The 22,579-nt window shown below is 39.3% G+C and overlaps 2 long non-coding RNA genes across 3 annotated transcripts; one reads left to right on the top strand and one right to left on the bottom strand.

Moving 5' to 3' along the window:
- The first annotated feature begins 1,171 nt into the window (after positions 1 to 1,171).
- LOC139196976 (uncharacterized) lies at positions 1,172 to 4,040 on the top strand. Of its 2 annotated transcripts, none has more exons than XR_011581898.1 (2): positions 1,172 to 2,367; positions 3,647 to 4,040. It is a non-coding gene; the product is annotated as an uncharacterized lncRNA (long non-coding RNA). The 2 variants fall into 2 exon arrangements; XR_011581897.1 differs by having other exon boundaries at positions 3,638 to 4,040.
- A 4,986-nt stretch (positions 4,041 to 9,026) lies between these two features.
- On the bottom strand, positions 9,027 to 10,257 carry LOC139197245 (uncharacterized). The gene is made up of 2 exons (XR_011582478.1): positions 10,040 to 10,257; positions 9,027 to 9,732 (listed from the first exon to the last, which is right to left on the bottom strand). It is a non-coding gene; the product is annotated as an uncharacterized lncRNA (long non-coding RNA).
- Between the last annotated feature and the right edge of the window lie 12,322 nt (positions 10,258 to 22,579).

Raw genomic sequence — 22,579 nt, 5'->3', positions numbered from 1 at the left:
ATGTGATATATTCAATAAGTAGCGGCACACTCATATTTGATTCTTCCAATAGGGCCATGAAAAACAACAAATAAGCTTTAAGGCCTGGCCACCAAGTGTTTCACGTGGAAGACATCAGGGGAGGTAAGTATCAAAATCCTAATTGAGATCCAATATGTTTCTATCCTGAGGAAGAAAGAGGTATCATTTACCCTCATAACGACCCACTGATCGTGGATGCTCACATAACCAACTTTGAAGTAAGACGAATTCCGGTAGGCAAGGGGGCTTCAGTCAATATCATGTTTGCTGAAGCTTTCAAGGCACTTAATGTAGCTGAACATTTGCTCGATCACTAGATTTCTCCTCTGATAAGCTTCTCCGGTGATATCGTGCAACCCATAGGGAGCATATACTTACCTTTCACCATTGGTACAGGCCCTTACACAGCTACCATTACCACTAACTTCTTGGTAGTCGATTGTCCAACGACATACAATGTTATCTTTGGACGCACATGCATCAATGATCTCAAGGCCATGGTATCCACACATATGTTGTTGATGAAATTTCCAGCCCCTTATGGCAATGGTTACATCAGAGAAAAAATCAAATCCACTATAAAACTAAATGTGTCCATATTATAGGTAACTAGACGTAGCTATATAATCAAACAAATATTTATTATGTGTTGGATCTTCTAAATAATAAAATCTAACAATTTGTTTTTGTAAATATTGTACTATATTCACACAAAAAACTAAAAATTATAACAAACAATAAAAAAATGCATAGAGATGGATAATAAATGCATAAATATAGGGATAATAGGAAAAGAAAAAAAAATGAAATGCCCAGGAGAAGTTGTGAAAAACTAAAATTCTAAACAAAATTGAACTTATGTGAAAAAGCTGAAATTAATAACCAAAATTTTAGGAAAATGTTTAATCAAATTTTCAAAAGGAATGTATGTTTAGTCTAAAAAATTAAAAAATGAGGCGCCTATATCAAAACGCCCCTTATTAAATTAGGGTTTTGTTTTTAATTTCAAGTATAGGGTTCGAATTAAGGGTTGTTTTTTTAATTTAAGTACATGGTTCTTAAATTAGTGATTTGTTAATGTTTTCCTGTGTTCTATGCATCCACAACATTGCACTTACACTTTTCCATATGCAAGAATCCTTTTATTTATTTATCTTTATATCAAATAATTCACCTTTTCAATTCTCTTTTATTACGATGATATGAAATATATTTATGTTTGTGGTTTTTATGTTGGAATTTAAGATATTGTAGGATGTGTTCTCTATTGTAGGTTTGAAAGAAAAAAAATTGAATTGCACTGTACATTTGTGGAATAAGTTTTTAGAGATTTGCATTGTAGACTGCCATGATTTCTTCATATATGATGGGGCATCAACCTTTGTTGTTGCCTTATTAATATGATAGATGGTTGCGTTGCTTGTTGAATTCGGCCTCCCAATTTTGAAGTTACAGTTTTAGGAATGTTATGAATGGATTCTCTCCTGAGTCTGGCTATACTTAATTCACCAAGAAGGACAAAAAATGGGAAATGTATATGTAAAATATGTTTTCAGCCAGATAGGGCAATGTCATGGTGATTAGGTATAACAAACCAATAGGAACACATTAAACCAAATGAAATATGTTTGTGAACTCCATTATTATTATTATTCAAAGATACGGGAACCCACATGATATAAGCAATTCTGGATTTTACTAGTAAATAATGATATGCTCTCTCTTACATTATTAGTTTGTTGTGAGGTCTTTATTTAAACATAAGGTAGTAAGGATATCCAAGGCACCTCACATTTGTTTGGTTTTAGGTAGTAAACTTGTAAGGATGTCATTTATGCTAGTTTCTTCTTATAAGTTATAATTGTTGGGTCTATATCCTATCTGAATTGATTAGTTTGTGTATAGTATATCAGTTTTAAGTTTTGTTACTGCCAAACTTGAATTGGGTATAGAATTAGGGTTTTTAAATTTTGTTTTAAATTTAAGTTCAAATTATTAGCATGTGTACGATAAGTTAAATCTTTGTATACGAAACAAGTTGATTTCCAATTTTGTAGATGTCACACCTCATTAGAACTCGGAGGGCGATGACTTCTACACCTAGTCCAATGGCTACACCTAGTCTGTTGACTACACTTACTACTGCCACCACTGCTCTGGTAAAGATGGACCATAGGCCGGTCAATCCGGTTGACCCAATTGGTCATCCAGTCCCACAAGCGTAGGCATTGTCGACTTCTTCAGTGGCGTTGCCTGTTAGCTTCCGACGTACTCACTGGCACCCTCGCAGTACGGACTAGATGTCGCCATTGGGATCCACAACCGATGCCTCGGGTACACGATCAGGTATACAATCCTAATTCACTCCCTCATTCCCATGTTAATTGAGTTTTGTTATTTTAGGTTCAATTTGTTATGTCATGTCATGTAAGGATTAAAAAGTTTCCATTGTTTTCTCTTTTTTTTGTTTGCAATTTCTTCACTTTCAGAAATGGGTTTGTCATGAAATCGAAATTGTGTGTATTCCGTAATTCATTTCTGTTAATTTTTATGTTTTTGCAATTTTTTTGTTAATTTATGTGTCATTTCTTAGTTACTCAAATAGGTTTTTCACGGAATTGAAACGGTAGTGTTGTGGAAGAGATTTGATGCTGAGGAAATGGCAAAAATGTTTAACTAGGCAATGAAAACCTTGGTAATTATAATGAAGCGAAGTTTTTAGAGTCATAGAAGTTTCAGTTGTGACTGTAAGAGTCTTACAAATGTCAATGTGGAAGAGGTTATATGGAATTGTTTGCTACGGCAGTTCAGAATTCTTTGCCAAGCCTGTTGCTAGTAATGTTTTTGAGCCTGTGTATACAAGCTCGAAAATTGGCCATCTTGGATGGCAATTGTCGCCATTTTTAGAAGTTTGTTATGGTATTTCAAAACACTCGAATTGGAAATCATATATACTAAAACTCAGTTTTGGAGCACTATGGATGACCAGTGGTCTTACGTTTTTGCCCTTATGTTTTTGCTTTGTTTGCCTTGTTGTTTTCTGTTTGCTGCAGTGAAAAGTCTATTTTGCCCATTCGCTCCACGCGTCCGTCATCCTTGATTTGTTCCATTCGTTTGTGAAGTTTCTTTTCGGTTTAACCCTCTGCTTCTGCTGCTCTCTCTCTTTCTCTCATCCCTGCTTTGTTCTCACTGTTTATCTCCGATTGTTTGCTGTTCTTAAATATTGTGTTGATTGCCTCGAAAAATATTGGGGGGAAACTTCCTGATTTTCGTCTTTTAAGCTATCTTATTTCTGCTATCTGACTTGAAGAGGGTTTTACAACTAGTATGTTCTAATTAGGAGAAAGGAAATAGTGGCCTCAACCAGAGAAGTAGCTGTGATGCTCAATAAGTAACTTTTAGGAGAAATAGAGGAAGAAAATGTATGTGAATGTTAACTGATCAGTTTTGTTATTTTAGGTTCAATTTGTTAAGTTATGTCATTTAAGGATTAAAAAGTTGTCATCCTTCCAAACCTTTTATTAAACTGTTGTGATCATTGTGTTAACCTGTGATTCATTTGCTTCGTAAAATGTCTGAGGCACAACATGCTTAGATATGTTACAAAGGAATGCAGTGTGAGCAGGTGACAACCTTTGATAAGGCACGTAGTTGGATAGTGGATGCCTTGGCTTGTAAGTGACAAAGACTTAGAGTCTTTGCTGAAGGGTGCCTTTCATGCATGAGATTACGTCAAGGAGCAGCTGGATTGGACTGATGTTGTGACACTTCTGGAGCAACACTTTGGAGGGATTCCTCTTCAACCTGAGTCGCAGTGTCACCTCCTGAATCTGCTTGATCAACCTGAATGGCAGTGTCACCTCCTGAATCTGCTTGACACCTCAGAAGGATGCCCGCTCTGATGTTGTTATCTCATATGTTGTTTAGGATTGAGACTTGTAATGGTTGTCTACATCGATTGGATTAAAGCCTTGTATATATTACGTTGGATTAATTCAAAGAGAATTTGCCTTTCACAAGTACCCAAAATCCATCGTATCAAAGAGAATTACAAAAAATTGCTTGCTTTTTTTTTTTTTTTTTTTTTTTTAAGCTTTCAAGTACAGGATACAATGGATTCATGTTTTCCTTGCGTAGTTGTATGATTCAGATTACTAATTTTAATATTATGAGGTATATATGTATTTGTGATGTTTTCACAACTGAGTGTTTAATTAGTTGAATTCATTGGACTGACGCTAGATAGCTTATCTCATTCCAGGGCTTTAACTATTGTGGGGACATTGCCAGGTAACCGAAAGGAAAAATACAACAACAACAACAACAAAACCTTTTTTCACTAAGTGAGGTCGGCTATATGAATCCTAGAACATCATTGCGCTCGGTTCTGTGTCATGTCTTCTGTTAGATCCAAGTACTCTAAGTCTTTTCTTAAAGAACAAAAAGAAACAATGTAGATGGAAAATGAACTCTTTTGATTTTCGTACAAGTCGAATTCATGGATTGACCGTGCCATATGTACACGAAGACATATTCAAGCGCTCAATCAATCACTTGTTGGTTATGAGAATCTTTCCACAACAAGGGTATGTGAAACCAATACTTCTTGACTCCGCTTTGATTGCAGCTTGGTTTACCAGTACTTAACTGCCATTAAAATTGCATTACTGTTTATGAATATCGTATAGCCCTCATCTAGTGGTGCTTTGGATATACTGTTGTTGCCATCTATGTCTTTCGGATTGCCCCGAAAATTTACTTGCTGTCGTCTTTGTTCTTTTACATCTTATTTGATTAAAGTTCAACCATTCACAAAAGATGCATAAGCTTGTTAATGATCACACATCCTCTGTTTGGATTGTTTCACCATTAGGCCATTTTTTTTTTTTTTTTTGTATCTTTCTCAGAAAATACTTTGTTTTAATATTATTCTACTTACTCTTCATACAAGCGCCTGGATACTATTAACGGTAATATACTGAAAACAAAACACTTCCATTGTCCGAGGCTCTCAAGTGTCAGCTTGAAAGTACAAAACAGATTTGAAAGAGCAGCTTGAGGTGTGTTGCTTTTGCTATCGTTTACCTAAACCCGAACTTAGTGGCCAAATAATATTCTAGCTAGCTTTCACTTGTGAGGATGTAAAAGGCAAAGTCCCACCCGAACTTGTAAGGAGGGCAACTTCCCATTTCTAATTGGTTCTTGGATAGAACCTCAACATTCATACGGCCCATCTCCTAATCATTGTCGCTGCTTTCTAAAATAGGTTCAAAAGAAGTTGCAGATGAGAAATGAAGCTCAAGAGAAGTTGCTAAATGCTAATATACAAGGTTCTAAAAAACGCTAGGTGCTAGTCGGGCGGTGAACTAGCGCCTAGCGCCTAGCGCCTAGGCGGCTAGGCAGGGTGTAGGCTGGCGCCTAGGCGGCCTAGGCGGATTTAGGTAAATTTCGTATATATTATATGAATTAATTAAATTTACTATATTAGATGTAAATAATTATTGAATAATATGTTATTTCTTATAAAAGAACACACATATGTGAATGTTTTATGTACATATATAATATGCTTGCCTAGGAAAAAAAATATTATCTAAATAATTTATAATTTTAATTTTTATATATAAAGCCCACGCTAGTGGGTGATGATGACACATACATAACATTTATATAAAAAGCCCACGCAAGTGGGTGGTTTTGATAATTAAAGCTGTCCACCCTATTTCACATCACCCAACCCCTAGACCTCAGTCATAATCAGTTTTTTATCTTGGAAAGTGAAATGCCATCATCCGTTTTTCACATCACCCTATTTCGTTTCTTCTTATTTGCCTTTTCAGAATCTCAAAATTTTAGTCTCTCTCTCTTTCTCGTTCTGTTTTCCAGAAACCTCTAGCACTCTTTTAGTCTCTCTCTCTCTCTCTCTCTCGCTTGCTCGTTCTTTTTCCAGAAACCTCTAGGAAAGCAACCATGGCTATATTTAGATGCAGACGCATATGGGAGTTTCGATACAGATGCGAGAGTTAGAGTTGCAGATCCGATGAGAGTTCGAGATGGGAAGAGTTGCAGAGCCTTCAACGCCGACAAGAATGGAGACCGTGGAAACTAAGAGAGATGATCGAAGCCGATGGCCCAGAAAACCTCTCGAAGTTGCAGCGGGTGAGTGCACTGCAGTTGAGGAAGAAGAGACGAAGTGGACGACGAGACTTGGTTTCTGAAATTGGTTTAAAAAAAAAAAATCGCTTAGCTCCGCCTAGCCGCCTAGCACCGCCTAGCCCGCCTAGGCAACCGCCTAGAGCACAGCCGATTTGCAAGAAAACGCCTCGGATGGTGACCGCCCAGCGCCTAGGTGGCCGCTAGGCCCTTTTTTAGAACACTGCTAATATATTATCAATTTTAGCAAGAAAAAAAAAATTGGCTTTTATTATTTGTAATTTTTTTTAACCTTTTTTTTTTTCGTAGACATAGTGCATCGTTTATTATTCAGAGTTTTGTTTATCTACACCCCATCTCCTATCATAGTTCGCTCACATCTCTATCTATATTTCATCTAAACAAAAGCAAGTTTGGTACACAAATAAAGAAGGAGCAGGTGTTGTAGCTATCAAAAGACATCTGGCTTGTTAAGCTGGTATGATATGGATTACCGATTGATGCTCTCCTTGGAAGAAATTTAACTGCAATTTGTGGACTTCCCCTTATTATCTCTTCCTTCTCCGAGCTCGGGTTATGGAAGAAGGAGAAGAACCCTGGAGAACTCTGTGACAGAATTGACGCGTGAGGGGATGAACTTCACTTGATGAAGACTGATCAAACTGCATCAAGCTGCCAAAACTTCTCCAGTTGTGACAATACTCAAATCATTCTCAAGAAACGGTTACATAACATTAATTTGCATGTATCAAATAATGTGCATTATCCTTGACTAATTAACTGGATATCATCGTTCATACAGTTAATTAGCCGACGCTTGGAGTTTTTATTCCCTTTTCGATTTTCGTACAAGTAGAATGCATGTGCATGGATGGACGATGCAGTAAGTACGCAAAACATCTATTTGTTGGTTGTGAAAATCTTTCTTCAAACGGGTGAAAGGATCATGAAAAGTTCAGTTTTAGTGGTTATGGGAAATTATGACACCTAAGCCAAGGTTTTGAACATTGGTCTCTGATAGGATTTTCACCACCTGCAAAAGTAGGAATAAAACCACTTTAAAATATTTGCAAGAGAACAGAGTTATTGAAGTATAAACAACTCAAGCAAGACCATTTTCCATAAGGATTGATATGAATAAATTGTATTTAAAACCAATTCTTAGCTAATTAACTATTTGACACAAGATTTTGAAAACATTTGAAATTGTGAATTATAATGTATATTTTTTTTTAATTTTGCAAAGAATGATTAGGCGAGATTAGCTCTTCGTGAACAGTCGTGAGCAAGGCACCAACCCTCTCTTGAAGGAGAAAGGACCGTTACACCCAGAAACTCCCCGCCCGTCCCTTCTCTACTAGATTTTATTAATAATATGAAGAAAAAAAAGAAAAGTAATACAAGTGGGGGACCAGGCCAATACCCACTAAAAACAATTTTAAAGCCAAACCCTAACAAGAAGTAGAAAACTACTAGAAACAAGGAAACCAAATTACAAAAAGACAAGGTAAAACCCATCCTAACAAAATCGAAAATTGGGGCGAAGAGAAAGATTATGATGATACGCGACAATAGCACAAGGAGGACAAAAGTCCCACCAATAAACCCCAGGATGGCCCACTCCAAAATTTACCAAACAGTCAGTCACCCAACTCCCTTCATGAAAAATTTATGTGTAACTCTTATGCACATAGAAGAGAGCAACGCTTGACAATTCAACCAACGAACCCTCAAACGTCAGGGAACGCGATTATGAGAAGCAGAAATGAAAAGAACAACCAATGATGGATTACATTGAATCCAAAGGGAACACCAACTTTTCTCCCAAGCTAAGTTTACCGCATGAATTACAGCATGCAATTCAGCGTTAAAAGAGGTGGCCACCATTAAAGAAGTAGCAAAACACCCTACGCATGAACCAAAATAATCACGAAAGATATCGCCAGTACCAGCCAATCTCCGTAATCCATGAGTTGCACCCTCAGTATTCACCTTGACCCAATGTAGAGAAGGTGGTTTCCATAAAACTTCAAATAACACGAGGTGACCTGGCAGGACAACCAGACAAACCTATAGCGAGAAGAATACAAAGTTATTCCCAAGATTTTTTCATGTTTCCCTTGCTAAGTGAATCAATTTCAAGAAGCTGACAATTAATTGAGCAAACAATAGCAGTAATGGATGGTTGAATATCATTAAAACAAAGCTTATTATGTGATGTCCAAAGACAACACAAACAAGCCCCAATTAGGCCTCCACCATAGAAGTTGAATTTGAGAGCCATAGCCTTTGTGATTAGGATAAGTGAAAAAGGTCATAATATCATCAAAAGGAGAGATCACCCCAAACCAATTTAAACATGAAGACCAAACTTGACATGAGAAGGAACCACTACTACATTAAACACTTTGCACGACGAAGAGTATTTGTCATGCAAAGCATTTCCAAGTCGCACAAAACCTATGGTGACATAGAAATCGTCGCGCAGAATTTGTCGTGCAAAGGTCATGAAGAAAGACCTTGGGTGACAAAGAGTGCAGTTTCGTCGCGCAGCAAAATGATTGTGCGACACTTTACTGCTTGTCGCAAGAAAGGTATACGGACAAAGGTTTCGTCCCACGATATAAGAGGGTACAAGTGTGCTTTGTGATGAGAAATTTTTTGGAACGTCTATGGTTTGTCTCGAAAATATTTGCATGACGAAACATGTAAGACATGCGTCATTTTGCACGACGATATATCTTCACCGCGCAAGTGTAATTTTTAAGTTAAAAAAAATTAATAAATAGAATAAATAGAATGTTATTAAAAAATATATTTCATACAATTGACAAAAAAAAAAAACAAATTAATGAATAGAAAAACAATTTATTTATAATATAAATAAAAATGTACGTACAAATACAAAGTTTAAAAACAAAGTGGGAAAAAAAACTACGAAAAAAATGAGGCATAATCTATGGGCAAGTCGTTCAAAGGTGCTTGGTAATCTTACTGGTGGAAGGGAGTGGGGTTAGGGATAAGGTTGGAGGTTGATGGGTCTGATTGCTGTGTATGCTCGGGGTGGAGGGGCTTTGATAGCGGTGGTGCAGAAAAATCGAGGAGACGAATGTTGGAGGAACTGAGGACCTGTACAATCAATGACATCTGAGTCTTGTACGATGCAAGCTCAGTCCTCAAGCCAACGACTTTCTGCGTCAAAGCCGTAACCTCGCCCTTAAACTGCGAGGATGAAGAGGCTCCACTCCCCCGCCACCTGGCATTTCCTATCCCCCAACAATATTTCCCTGGCCTCCGATCGAAAGTCTAGTCCAACATCTCTATAAGGATGTGAAACCCCGCATCCTTAGGGGGATCCACAGACTCGATCGGCGTGTATGGGGGAAGCTGGGAGGAGGACTCCTAAAGGACTGACTGACCCTTCTCCACCAATGCACTATGCTGCTCCGTCATTGGTGCTGTCCGATGTCACTCATCATATCCTATTGTGATACGATCGTTGGTCACCCGGGTGGCCTTTGCCTTCTTCAATTGCCGACAAGGTCCCTAGGTGTTTTTCTTGGTTGCAAAGAAATGAAAAATTAACGTTAACCCAAACTAATAACAAATCCTACCAAAATTTTGGCAGAACCTCTCTATAATTAAAACATTCCCAACACCCTAAAAATAACATAAACAATATATGTATCCAACACAATGATCACAACTGTTTAATAATGAGTCTAAAACGATGACAGCAATAAACAATATATATATATATATATAATAACTTTTTAATCCTTAAATGACATAACTTAACAAACTGAACCTAAAATAACAAAATTAAGTTCACATGGGAATGAGGGAGTAAATTAGGCTAGTATACCTAGCTGTGGACCCAAGCCATCGGTTGTGGATCCCGATGGCGACATCTGCTCCGGAGTGCGGGGGCGCCGATGAGCGTGTCGAGCGCTAACATGTAGTGCCACTGAAGAAGTCGAAGATGCTGGTGCCTATGAGACTGGAGGACCAACTGGGTCAATTGGATTCACCGTCCTATGGTCCATCTCAACCAGAGCAATGGCAGCAGTAGTAGGAAGTGTAGTCGGCATCGCCTTCCGACTTCTAATGAGTTGTGACATCTACAATATTGGAAATAAATTTGTTAGATTACAAAGATAAAAATTATCGTACACATGCATAATAATTTCTACTTAACTTTAAAACAAATAAACCATTACAACCCTATATCTAACTCACTGCCCTAACTTTAAACCCAAATTTCAGAACCCTAATTATAACCTCTAATTCAAAATCAACTAACCCCCAACCTAGGAGCCCTAAATCTCACCCTGTAAATCTGGAACTAGAATGAAGATTTTCAAACAGAAGCAGTAATGCAACACATGGACAGCCATGTCACATGCACTGTCAACCAAGTACATTAATTAGGAACGCCAGTTTTAGGTCGTGTATGAAAGTGCTTTCGACCTGTACATTGGTCAAAAGTGTTTTTACTAGGAATGTGTGAAAAGTTTCATAAATAAAACCCAATCGCTCCTTGAAAATGTCTGTAAAACGTATTTTTCAAAAAAATGCTTCTTTAACTCATAAATAGTTGTAAGATTTTTCTTGCCAAACATTTGTCAAAAACATTTTTAGTTGACATAAGCGCTTTTAGCTACTTAAAAAGAAGTTCCATGCATGCCGTAAATAGTATATGACCAAGCTAGAATAAAAGAAAGGTAGCATGATTGCTCCTATCTGATCTTTATCATGATCTGTGCAGAATGATTCAAACAACATGATCAATCCAACTTTGCTTGCTCAAAAGTCTAAAAAAAACGGTGTTCAACTTAACACACAAATTCAATTATACAACCAACATGCACATAACATTCTTATCTCTCTAAACCATAAGCAACAACAACAACAACAACAAAGCCTTTTCCCACTAAGTGGGGTCGGCTATATGAATCCTAGAACGCCATTGCGCTCGGTTTTGTGTCATGTCCTCCGTTAGATCCAAGTACTCAAGTCTTTTCTTAGGGTCTCTTCCAAAGTTTTCCTAGGTCTTCCTCTACCCCTTCGGCCCTGAACCTCTGTCCCGTAGTCAAATTTTCGAACCGGAGCGTCAGTAGGCCTTCTTTGCACATGTCCAAACCACCGGAACCGATTTTCTCTCATATTTCCTTCAATTTTGGCTACTCCTACTTTACCTCGGATATCCTCATTCCCAATCTTATCCTTTATCGTGTGCCCATACATCCCACGAAGCATCCTCATCTCCGCTACACCCATTTTGTGTACGTGTTGATGCTTCACCGCCCAACATTCTGTGCCATCCAACATCGCTGGCCTTATTGCCGTCCTATAAAATTTTCCCTTGAGCTTCAGTGGCCTACGACGGTCACACAACACGCCGGATGCGCTCTTACACTTCATCCATCCAGCTTGTATTCTATGGTTGAGATCTCCATCTAATTCTCCGTTCTCTTGCAAGATAGATCCTAGGTAGCAAAAATGGTCACTTTTTGTGATCTTCGCTAGATTGCTCTGGTCATTAGTGTGGATAAGTATATAAATGGATAGAGATAGGAAAGCAAACACAAGATGTACGTGGTTCACCCATATTGGCTACGTCCACGGACTAGAGGAGTTCTCATTAATTGTGAAGGGTTTACACAAGTACATAGGTTCAAGCTCTCCTTTAGTGAGTACAAGTGAATGATTTAGTACAAATGACATTAGGAAATATTGTGGGAGAATGATCTTGTAACCATGAAACTTCTAAGTACCGGAGTGTGGTATCGTCTTGACTTGCCTTATCTATCTCATAGGTAGATGTGGCATCTTCTTTGGAAGTACTCTTCCTCCATCCAGGGGTGGTATCTGTAACTGGTGGAGATGCACAAGGTAATGTATCAATTTCACTTGAAGCTTACTTGTAGTTTCAGGCTTGGTCAAGCGCGATACAAATCATGTAGTAGGAGTCCCCCAAGTCGACGGGCTAGGGGATCTGCTGAAAAAGGTGACAGACAAGGTAAGCAATCAGAGCTCCGGCTGATTGTTCACATTCTCCCTATCTTGCAGGCAGCATGAAGGATAAAGAGAAGAAAAATGAGAAGAGATGATATGAGATACTTTTGCTTTTGAAGAAGTAACTTTCCACAAGCTTATTCTTGAACCGGGCTGGAGGGTTTTCTGGTTTCCTCCAGAGTATAAGGCCGACTGAAGAATTTAAGGGTCAAAACAAGTCCATCAAATCTAGAGTACGTTCGACCCTGCTGATATAGGATACTTTTGCTTTTGACAGAGTAGTGGATGTATCGGCACGTGTGCTGTTACGCTTGTCTCCACATGCTTCCTTGTATCCTTCTCACTTGCCCTATCTGTTCCTCAGGCAGATGTGGTATCTTCCCTAGAAGCATAAGATGTTGAAGATGACTACTCGAGAGCAATGCCAGGTAAGTAATCAGGTAAGGGGTTCCAGGCAGTCAGTTCCTGGTTGGAAGCTTGATTCCAAGTGCTGACTGATTGCTCTCTTTCTCCTTGTCTTGCAGGTAAGAACAAGGCCAAAGGGAAAGACAGGGAAAAAGCATGATATGGGATACTCTTGCTTTTAACCCTGATGATATGAGATATTCTTGCTCTAGTATAGCTTGTAAACAGAGGTATTATCGGGGGGAAAGAAAGCTGAATATTTCGAAAGGCTTCGTTGGGAGTGCCCTCTCAGATAAGAGAAAGGGTTGAGCATTTTTGCAGGTCTGCCTGTCCGTTAGGGATAAAGGTCGACATATATAGGAGTCTCCCTAACATCAAGTAATAATGCTATTCCTTTACCCTGCTTGGTCATAGCACGGTAGTGGGAGCTACCAGCTTCACATGTTTTAACTCTGTCAGAGCACTTTGAAAAAGTGGTCTATGGTATCTGGAAAGCTGATGTTGCGTGTGAAGATTACAGACAAGCTTTATCCAAGGAGATCCAACTCTTGAAGTTGGGAAAGTGGTGCCTCTTCGGTTTTCGAACAAGCAATCCTGTCGGGGATCTGGCTCTCGAGATTCGGAGAACGATGCCTCTTCGTTTTTTGAGAAAGCAATCCTGCTGGGGGTCTGGCTCTCGGGATTCGGAGAGCGGTGTCTCTTCGATTTTTGAGAAAGTAATCATGTTGGGAGTCTGGCTCTCGAGATTCGGAGGGCGGTGCCTCTTCGATTTTGGAGCAAGCAATTTTGTTGGGAGTGTTTTCTCGAATGTGAGTAAAGGTTGGGCATGTTTGCTAGTCTACCTTGCCACGAAGCACAGAGGTTGACACACAGGGACTTTCCAATTATCCAGCAGTGGTACTGTTCCTTTACACTCTTCGATTTTTGAGAAAGTAATCATGTTGGGAGTCTGGCTCTCGAGATTTGGAGGGCGGTGCCTCTTCGATTTTGGAGCAAGCAATCTTGTTGGGAGTGTTTTCTCGAATGTGAGTAAAGGTTGGGCATGTTTGCTAGTCTACCTTGCCACGAAGCACAAAGGTTGACACACAGGGACTTTCCAATTATCCAGCAGTGGTACTGTTCCTTTACCCTCTCTTCGATTTTTGAGAAAGTAATCATGTTGGGAGTCTGGCTCTCGAGATTCGGAGGGCGGTGCCTCTTCGATTTTGGAGCAAGCAATCCTGTTGGGAGTGTTTTCTCGAATGTGAGTAAAGGTTGGGCATGTTTGCTAGTCTACCTTGCCACGAAGCACAGAGGTTGACACACCTGGACTTTCCAATTATCCAGCAGTGGTACTGTTCCTTTACCCTTGTGGGTAATAATATGGTAGCTAGACCTTCAAAATTTATGTGTCTAAACTTTGTTAGTGTTGTTTCTTTGCAATTCTTTTACCCTTCTTGGTCAGAGCGATGTAGCGGGAGCTGCAAGCTTCACGTGTCTCAACTTTGTCAGAGAACTTTGGCAAAGTTATCTGTGGTACTCATGAGTTACTGTTGCGTGTGGGAAGTGGGTGATTGAACAGTACGATTCATGTGCTTTCTACTTCGCCAGAAATCTTCGACAGAATGCCCATAATTTCCGCAAAGCTGAGTGTGCGTGTGACAGGTGCTGACAAGGCTGGAAAAGTAGGTGCCTCTTCGATTTCTGAGATCGGCCCTCGTGATCTCTTAGCAGCCCAGCTTTTGAGAAAGCAAGCCTCTTTGATTTCTGAGATCGGCCTTCGTGGTCTTTGAGCAGCCCAGCTTTTGAGAAAGGAAACGCCTCTTCGATTTCTGAGCAGGTGCCTTTTCGATTTCTGAAGCTTCGTCGAGTGCAGATTTTTATAAGGGCTGACATTAAGTTCCAAAGCACACTTGAATATCCACCAGTAGAAGCTCTATTCTTGCACTTCTAAGATCTTGATTTGTCCGACCTCTTCTCTCTTCAACACCTTTGAAAATGTCTGGCCCCTCCGACCGTCGTTTTGACTTGAACCTTGTTGAAGAGGCAGCCCCGCCTTCTCCAGATAACATATGGCGCCCATCCTTCGTCTCCCCTACTGGTCCTCTTACCGTTGTGGATTCCGTGATGAAGAATGATATGACCACTGCGGTAGTGGCCAGGAACCTTCTCACTCCCAAAGATAACAGACTACTTTCCAAACGGTCTGATGAGTTGGCTGTTAAGGATTCTCTGGCTCTTAGTGTTCAGTGTGCAGGTTCTGTGTCTAATATGGCCCAACGCCTATTTGCTCGAACCCGCCAAGTTGAATCATTGGCGGCTGAAGTGATGAGTCTCAAACAGGAGATTAGAGGGCTTAAGCATGAGAATAAACAGTTGCACCGGCTCGCACATGACTATGCTACAGACATGAAGAGGAAGCTTGACCAGATGAAGGAATCTGATGGTCAGGTTTTACTTGATCATCAGAGATTTGTGGGTTTGTTCCAAAGGCATTTATTGCCTTCGTCTTCTGGGGCTGTACCGCGTAATGAAGCTCCAAATGATCAGCCTCTGATGCCTCCTCCTTCTAGGGTTTTGTCCAGTATTGAGGCTCCGAATGATCCCCCTCCGGTGCCTTCTCTTTCTGGGGCTCTACCGACTACTGAGACTTCTCCTAAGCAACCTTTGTGAAGGCTCCCTCTTGTTTGTTTATTTTGACTCAAGTATATGTACATATTTGTAACTTATCGGGGATATCAATAAATAAGCTTTCCTTCATTTCAACGTATTGTGTTAAATACACCAAAGCCTTCTTCGCTAAGTTCTTTGAATTTTCTTTTGTTGAAGCTTGTATGTTGAAGCTTTGTGAGTGGAGCATGTAGGTTGAGGTAGTGTTCCCTTAATTTCCCGAGTGAGGAAAACTTCTCGGTTGGAGACTTGGAAAATCCAAGTCACTGAGTGGGATCGGCTATATGAATCGTAGAACGCCATTGTGTTCTGTCCTGTGTCATGTCCTTCGTTAGATCCAAGTACTCTAAGTCTTTTCTTAGGGTCTCTTCCAAAGTTTTCCTAGGTCTTCCTCTACCCCTTCGGCCCTGAATCTCTGTCCTATAGTCGCATCTTCTAATCGGAGCGTCAGGAGGCCTTCTTTGGACATGTCCAAACCACTGTAACCGATTTTCTCTCATATTTCCTTCAATTTCAGCTACTCCTACTTTACCCCGGATATCCTCATTCCTAATCTTATCATTTCTCGTGTGCTCACACATCCAACGAAGCATCCTCATCTCCGCTACACCCATTTTGTGTACGTGTTGATGCTTCACCGCCCAACATTCTGTGCCATAGAGCATCGCCGGCCTTATTGCCGTCCTATAAAATTTTCCCTTGAGCTTCAGTGGCATACGGCGGTCACACAACACGCCGGATGCACTCTTCCACTTCATCCATCCATCTTGTATTCTATGGTTGAGATCTCCATCTAATTCTCCGTTCTTTTGCAAGATAGATCCTAGGTAACGAAAACGGTCGCTCTTTGGTATTTCTTGATCTCCGATCCTCACCCCTAACTCGTTTTGGCCTCCATTTGCACTGAACTTGCACTCCATATATTCTGTCTTTGATCGGCTTAGGCGAAGACCTTTAGATTCCAATACTTCTCTCCAAAGGTTAAGCTTTGCATTTACCCCTTCCTGAGTTTCATCTATCAACACTATATCGTCTGCGAAAAGCATACACCAAGGAATATCATCTTGAATATGTCCTGTTAACTCATCCATTACCAACGCAAAAAGGTAAGGACTTAAGGATGAGCCTTGATGTAATCCTACAGTTATGGGAAAGCTTTCGGTTTGTCCTTCATGAGTTCTTACGGCAGTCTTTGCTCCTTCATACATATCCTGTATAGCTTAGATATATGCTACTCGTACTCCTTTCTTCTCTAAAATCCTCCAAAGAATGTTTCTTGGGACCCTATCATACGCTTTTTCCAAATCTATAAAGACCATGTGTAAATCCTTTTTCCTATCTCTATATATTTCCATCAATCTTCGTAAGAGATAGATTGCCTCCATGGTTGAGCGCCCTGGCATGAACCCGAATTGGTTGTCCGAAACCCGTGTCTCTTGCCTCAATCTATGCTCAATGACTCTCTCCCAAAGCTTCATTGTATGACTCATTAGCTTAATACCCCTATAGTTCATGCAATTTTGTACATCGCCCTTATTCTTGTAGATAGGCACCAAAGTGCTCATTCGCCACTCATTTGGCATCTTCTTCGTTTTCAAAATCTTATTGAAAAGGTCAGTGAGCCATGTTATACTTGTCTCTCCCAAAACTTTCCACACTTCGATTGGTATATCGTCTGGGCCTATTGCTTTGCTATGCTTCATCTTCTTCAAAGCTACAACCACTTCTTCCTTCCGGATTCTACGATAAAAAGAGTAGTTTCTACACTCTTCTGAGTTACTCAACTCCCCTAAAGAAGCACTCCTTTCATGTCCTTCATTGAAAAGATTATGAAAATAACCTTTCCATCTGTCTTTAACCGCGTTCTCTGTAGCAAGAACCTTTCCATCCTCATCCTTGATGCACCTCACTTGGTTTGGGTCCCTTGTCTTCTTTTCCCTTGCTCTAGCTAGTTTATAGATATCCAACTCTCCTTCTTTGGTATCTAGTCGCTTATACATATCGTCATAAGCCGCTAACTTAGCTTCTCTCATAGCTTTATTCGCCTCTTGCTTCGCTTTTCTATACCTTTCACCATTTTCATCGGTCCTATCCTTGTATAAGGCTTTACAACATTCCTTCTTAGCCTTCACCTTTGTTTGTACCTCCTCATTCCGCCACCAAGATTCCTTTTGGTGTGGGGCAAAGCCCCTGGACTCTCCTAATACCTCTTTTGCTACTTTTCGGATATAACTAGCCATGGAAACCCACATTTGGTTAGCTTCCCCCTTTCTATCCCACACACACTGGGTGATTACTTTCTCTTTGAAAATGGCTTGTTTTTCTTCTTTTAGATTCCACCATCTAGTCCTTGGGCACTTCCAAGTCTTGTTCTTTTTTCTCACTCTTTTGATATGTACATCCATCACCAACAAGCGATGTTGATTAGCCACGCTCTCTCCTGGTATAACTTTGCAATCCTTACAAGTTATACGATCCCCTTTCCTCATTAGAAGAAAATCTATTTGTGTTTTTGACGACCCACTCTTGTAGGTGATCACATGTTCTTCTCTTTTCTTAAAGAAGGTGTTGGCTAAGAAGAGATCATATGCTATTGCAAAATCCAAGATAGCTTCCCCATCCTCGTTTCTCTCCCCAAAACCATGGCCACCATGAAAACCTCCATAGTTGCCTGTCTCCCTACCCACGTGTCCATTTAAATCTCCTCCTATAAATAACTTCTCCGTCTAAGCAATTCCTTGCACCAAGTCTCCAAGGTCTTCCCAAAATTTCTCCTTCGAACTCGTATCCAACCCTACTTGAGGTGCGTACGCACTAATCACATTGATAAGTTCTTGTCCTATTACAATCTTGATTGCCATGATTCTATCTCCTACCCTCTTGACATTTACAACATCTTGTGTCAAGGTCTTGTCCACGATGATGCCAACACCGTTTCTCGTTCTATTTGTGCCCGAATACCATAGTTTAAACCCTGAGTTTTCTAGATCCTTTGCCTTACGACCAACCCACTTAGTTTCTTGTAGGCACATAATATTTATCCTTCTCCTCACCATAACTTCTACTACTTCCATAGATTTTCCCGTCAAGGTTCCTATATTCCACGTTCCTAAACGCATTTTGCTCTGTTGAACTCTACCCTTCTGTCCTAGCTTTGTGCATATATAATATCCAATCATTAAATAATCGACGAATAAACTATTAACAAAATAGAAAAATCCCAAGAACTAAAAACCAAAAAAGGAGTTGCAAAAAATTGAACTTTAAATCCTCAGAAACTAAAACAAGGGAAATTTCAGATCTGGGATTTTAATTTTATACGATTTCAACTACACTGCCCAAATTGAGCACCCTAAACCTAACTCCACTGCCCTAATTCTAACCCTTAACTTAAATTTAAAAAACCCCCAAATTTAAGAACCCTAAGTCTATTGGGTTTTTGATAAAATTAAGCACCCTAAACCTAAACCCACTGCCCTAATTCTAATCCCTAACTTAAAATTAAAAAACCCCCAAATTTAAGAACCCTAATTCTATTGGCTTTTTGGTAAAATTAAGGCCCCAAAACCTAACCCCCACTGCCCTAATTCTAACCCCTAACTTAAAATTAAAAAAAAACCCCAAATTTAAGAACCCTAAATCTAACCCCTAATTTAAGGACCCTAATTGCAACCCACTACCCTAATTTAAAATCAAGAACCCTAATCTAAACCCCAGTGAAGCACCCTAAATCTAACCCCCAATTTAAGAAAACCATAATCTAACCTCACTGCCCAAATTCATTCCCCTAATGTAAGACCTAAATCTAACCCCCAATTAAGAACCCTAAAAACTCTAATTTAAGAACCTAAATGTAACCCCCAATTTATGAACCCTAAATCTAAGCCCACTGCCCTAATTCTAACTCCCAATTTAAAATATAAAAAAACCCTTAATCTATAAACCCTAATTATCATGGTAAATAAAGAAAATTGAAAAAAAAATTAAGAGGAAATTACCTGAAGACATGACGGCCAGAGAGAAGGTCGGAGAGACGAGGTGAACGATGGAGAGAGGGGCGAAGAGACGAGGTGAGCGACAGAGAGTGGTAGTGAGAGGGTGAGAGAGGGTGTCGGGGACGAAGAACTAAGGGTGAGAAAGGGGCTGCAATGGAGTCGGGAGAGAAAAAGGAAGAAGAGAGAAGTGAAGGGAGGAAGACGATACACGGAAGAAATACTTAGAATTTTGCGCGTCAGAGGCTTTGTCGCGCAAGGTTTAAAAGTTCGTTGCGATATATTTTTTAAAATTTATGCAGAAAAAAAGGTGCAAATGTATTTTGCGCAACGAAATCTAGGTATTTGTCACGCAAGTGCCTGCAAATTAAATCTACCTACGCATAATTAAAACGCTTGCACGACGAACAAGTGTTCTGCGTTGGCAATTACTTTTAAAAATGGTTTTTTTTTGTAAAATTTTGATTAAAATTTATTATAAAATACTAATAAAACAAATTCATTTACAAAGTAAGTCACATATAAAATGCAATAATCATTTAATGTATTTTACAACAAAAATTACAAATAAATTGCATTAATCTTCATCCAAACTATAATAACTTTCAATTTTGTCACTATCATCATTTTCAGTGTTACATTCCTCATCATCATCGCTAGTTACGTCACCATTGTCGTTTGTGCGCATTGGACCATCGTACTGCGGAAGACTACCGAGGTCAATTGTGATTGATTGAATCGGTACTTCGATTGAAGATACTTCTTCTATCTGAAATGGTTCTTGGATAATATTAGTTTCTTGGAGTGTTTCCATACCAATTTCCATCGAAGATTCTAGCCCTTGGTCAACGACATTGTCGATGTCGTCGTTAGTTGGGTCTTGTTTTGGTATAGCATACACGTTCCTATGATCCATCTTCTGAACAACTTTCCAACCTCTCCCTGCTTTAGGGTCATTTAGATACAAAATTTGTTTTGCCATGTTTGCTAAGATGTAAGGGTCGTTATTGTACCAAGTTTTGGTAGTGTTCACTGATAGTAATCCATGATCTCTTTTAACACTTCCCTGCCTATTTGGGTTTGTATCAAACCATCGGCACTTAAAATAGATCACTTGGCATCGGTCTTTGTAAAGCAATTGCACGACATTTGTTAGTTTGCCATAGAATTCAATGTCTGTACTTTTGCCTCCACCTGGGACATGAACACAGCTGCACAACTTGTCATCTCGTGCAACCCTTAAGAACTTGACGCCGTTAACATGGCAACCCGAGAACTCAATGTGAATCGGTCTGAACGCTAAGTCATATAACTCTTCAATGTACGTTGGGGAATTTGATACTTTCAATTGATTCACCAAATATTACACAAAACTTAAATTTGTTAGTTTGAGCAAAATAATTATTACAATATATATGTCCAATAAAAAACACTTCAAACTTACATATTCAATAAACCCCCAGAAACAATTCACGGTGTTTCTTGGCATACAAATGTGAAGGATGTGCCTACTTCATCATATCTTCATGCTTGTCTAGGTAAGACATTGTCTCGTTACAATTGTTTAGTACAAACCAATATGCTACCTCCATGTCCTTTTTGGAAAACGACTCCCTTTGTATCGGATCTTCGAAGGGTTCAGCGATTTGGGCAAAAACTGAAAGTGTCTCCTTTCTCACACCCTCGTCATTATTGTGAGAAGGACGATTGAAAGTTGTCTCCACATCCTGTAAATACATCCCACAAAATATAAGCGCCTCATATGCCACCCAATGACACGCCCGACCATGATATTCCCCGAACACCAAGATAGGCACGTGCTGGCCGACACCTGAAGGTGATGAAGCCATATTAGAATGCATGAGAAAAAATGAATATAAATAAGGCTTATAAATTTAAAAATAATGAATATGCAAATGAGGAACGTGTTCTAAGCATACAACTTATCAATAACACTAAAACAAATAATATAAAATTGAATGAACAAAGGATGGGTCCTCCACCTAGAGGACTCGAAGATGCCGATGCAAAAGTGCCTTGACGCTGGAATTGTACGCCTTGATTCTAATTCCTGAGGGGGCGCAAAACAAACATGAGTGGACCAAGTTGATATAATTATAATACTAAAATAGTTATTCAACATACTAACCCCCAAAGTTTTATGAAAACATCAATAGCATAATATGTAATAGGTTTTTCTGAAAAAAAACCCTAGCATGCCATAAAACCTTTCAAAAGCATATCTCGTATATAGTGCGATAAATATTTGTATCCAATAACAATATCTCCCTGCCCAATGCCAACTCCATATCTCTGTGCCCGTAGCCAACTCCAATGCCAACTCCATATCTCCCTGAACAAAACCATTTAACATAGACTTTCCATACATAGGTATACATAGGTTTTTCTGAAAAACCATTTAACATAGACTTTCCAAACATAGGTTTTTTTGAAAAACCCTAGCATGCTATAAAACCTTTCAAAAACATATCTCGTATATAGTGCGATAAATAGTTGTATCCAATAACAAGATCTCCCTGCCCAATGCCAACTCCAATGCCAACTCCATATTTCCCTGCACAAAACCATTTAACATAGACTTTCCAAACATAGGTATACATATCTCAAAAACATCTTTATAGTATAAAGTCATCCATCATCTATACTATAAAGAAGTGTGCAAAAGCATGTTCATAAGCAGTATTAAATCATCCATCATCTATACTACAAAGAACATGAGTTCGATAAAACATGGTAATTCAAAATATTCTCAATAAGCATAATATCTCATAAAACGTTTCCTAAAACGTAATCATTAAATCATATTTTTCATGTATGCATTTCTAACACTAAAACAAGCATTTTAGAAAGGATCTACTCACAGATACTCCGTCATTGTAGAGCCGTACGAAAACTAGTAAAGACAGAAACGCCACAAATAATTGCACCTAAGCACATAAAGGGTCCAATTAATCAAACTATATTCAAATGATTGAATTTGGAAAAACAGACGTAAAAACCGGATTCAGGACGTCGAAATTAGCCTAGGAGGGGTTCCAACCGAAAACCAAAAAGTCAACGAAAAGTCAACGTTGGCTGATCAAAGTCAACGATCAACATTGATTGCAGGTCAACAGGTCTAGGTCAAATGGGTTTAGGCCTAAGGGTTCAAAGGATTTTGGGTATGAAGGTTGTTGATGCACAAAATCAGTGAGGACTTTGGTACAACAGAAAATGTTAAGTTTGTGACCTTCGCTAGATTACTCCGGTCACTAGTATGGATAAGTATGTAAACGGATAAAGACAGGGAAGCAAACGTGGTTCACCCAGATTGGCTATGT

This window comes from Malus domestica, chromosome 06 (assembly GCF_042453785.1).
Source record: "Malus domestica chromosome 06, GDT2T_hap1".
Classification (NCBI taxonomy): Eukaryota; Viridiplantae; Streptophyta; class Magnoliopsida; order Rosales; family Rosaceae; genus Malus; species Malus domestica.
The sequence above is the reverse complement of the archived record's forward strand: the minus strand, read 5'-3'. Positions and strand labels throughout refer to the sequence as shown.